At 44.9% G+C, this 2,261-nt stretch overlaps 1 protein-coding gene across 3 annotated transcripts in view; it reads left to right on the top strand.

Annotated features, from left to right (window-relative positions):
* Nucleotides 1-262: 262 nt before the first annotated feature.
* LOC106821250 (serine/threonine-protein kinase TNNI3K-like) overlaps nt 263-2,261 on the top strand; it is a 25,536-nt gene continuing 23,537 nt past the window's right edge. For 2 of the 3 annotated variants that reach the window (XM_014825971.1, XM_014825969.1), the window contains exon 1: nt 263-288. The gene's annotated coding sequence lies outside the window, so the exon portion shown is untranslated. Of the gene's footprint in view, nt 289-1,325; nt 1,355-2,261 lie in introns of those variants that run through there. The other variant, XM_014825970.1, reaches the window with a different exon arrangement.

The raw sequence follows: 2,261 nt of genomic DNA, 5'->3' as shown, positions 1-2,261 counted from the left end.
ATTAGTAGTCCGCAAATGCAGACGTAAACTCCGCTTTGCTAATCTGAGGGTGCGGGTTTATCCCTGTTGACCTGTGACGTACTTCGGTTTGAAGAGTGGATTCACCGACCAATCGGAGGGCGCTGCGTTTGCCGATCGCTATGCGCATTGGGAAATGCGTACGTCACAGGTCAACAGAAATGGCGCTCAGTATATTCGCTGCTCGCCACTTCGAATTTTTGTAACAGGTTATATTAGTTTAATACAGAGTATTGCGATACATTGTAAGTTCCCGAATAGCAGAGAAAGGTTCGTGTTTAGAATAAACCCAGTTTGGAAGTTCTAGTATCTGAAAACGCACCAGCAAACCGGCCCGAGTGATTCACTCGGGCATTCCTCCGCAGAAAAGGATAGGGACACTTTGTAACCCTATCCGGGTTTGGGTTACATTATTAATGTATCTAATATAATGGCAGCGTTCAAGGCTAGTACTAGTAGTAGTAGTAGTACTAGTACTAGTAGCAGTAGTCCTATATTATCTTACTTCTGCTAGTAGTAGTAGTAGTCCGAGCCGACGCAGACCCCAGTAATGCCTAATGTAGCTCTAGTATTATAGCCCGCGTACAGTTGCCGCTAGCTCTAGTACTATAGCCCGCTTACATTAACTGCCGCTGGCCGCCAGCGGCAGTTAATGTAAGCGGGCTATAGTACTAGAGCTAAGTTGCCGCAGGCCTGCGGCAACTGTACGCGGGCTATGGTACTAGAGCTATGCCTAATGGGTCTGCAGGATAAACCCGCACCCTCAGATTAGCAAAGCGGAGTTATAACGTCTGCATTTGCGGACTATAGTACTAGTATTACTAGTAGTAGTAGTACTACTAGTACTATAGATACAATAATGTAACCCAAACACAGGATAGGGTTACAACGCGAGCCTATGGTTTTCTGTGGAGGAACCCCTGAGTGAATCACTCGGGGCGGTTTGCGGGTGCGTTTTCAGAGACTAGAACTTCCAAACTGGGTTTATTCTAAACACGAACCTTTCTCCGCTATCCTGGAACTTACTATGTATCACAATACTCTGTATTAAACTAATATAACCTGTTACAAAAATTCGAAGTGACGAGCGGCGGATATATGGAGCGCCATTTCTGTTGACCTGTGACGTACTTCGGTTTGAAGAGCGGATTCACCGACCAATCGGAGGGCGCTGCGTTTGCCGATCGCTATGCGCATTGGGAATGCGTACGTCATAGGTCAACAGAAATGGCGCTCAATATATCCGCCGCTCGTCACTTCGAATTTTCGTAACAGGTTATATTAGCTTAATACAGAGTATTGTGATACATAGTAAGTTCCAGGATAGCGGAGAAAGGTTTGTGTTTAGAATAAACCCAGTTTGGAAGTTCTAGTCTCTGAAAACGCACCAGCAAATCGCCCTGAGTGATTCACTCAGGGGTTCCTCCACAGAAAACCATAGGCTCGCGTTGTAACCCTATCCTGTGTTTGGGTTACATTATTGTATCTAGTACTACTACTACTAAGTACTAGTACTACTACTAGTAGTAGTACTTAGTGAGCAAACTGCATGCAGTGCCTCTTCGTACACTCAGGATACCACTGCCCATAGATATCATATAACAACGCCATGCCCATGACCACTGCCACAATGCTAGCACTATTTTTAAAGTGGGCGGAGCTCCGGGGAAATCCAGCAAATGGAGATTCGTAAACAGCGTATGATTTGAAAGAGGTTACCGGTTAGGGTTAGGGATAGGGAGTAGACGTAGGCGACTCCCTAGACTTGTTAGTGGAGTAGGCGAGGTACGGTCCGGCATATTACATAGTACCAGGGTACATTCCGGCAGTACCCTGGGGGACATAGACCCTCTCTTACGCTCAATCCGCGTACTATTTCGTATTACGATTTTATCAACAATTTTCATGAAATAACGGTCGGATTTTTAATATCTTTGCAACTTTTATTAGTTCAAATCTTATTATAAAGGATACGAGTAACGTGGCTGCTGTAAAACTTGTAGTAAAAAAGCGTTACAAATTGTAACGGAAATCTACTTGTGGCAGTGGTGAATTGAGCGAGAGCGAGAGCGCCATCTGTCGTGGAGTTTGCTTATAGTGCGTTCGATTTGCTTTCTCATAGCCACCTGGGTTAACCTGGGTACGAAATCGAACGCATCTGGGTTAGGGAAGATAAACGAACGGTTTTTGGGTTAACCCGGGTTAATTATCATCATGGATGCCAGTGACAAGAAAAAAAGAAT

Source organism: Priapulus caudatus, unplaced genomic scaffold (genome assembly GCF_000485595.1).
Source record: "Priapulus caudatus unplaced genomic scaffold, Priapulus_caudatus-5.0.1 Scaffold65, whole genome shotgun sequence".
NCBI lineage: Eukaryota > Metazoa > Priapulida > Priapulimorpha > Priapulimorphida > Priapulidae > Priapulus > Priapulus caudatus.
Note: the sequence above shows the minus strand (reverse complement) of the source record. Positions and strands in the feature narration are given on the sequence as shown.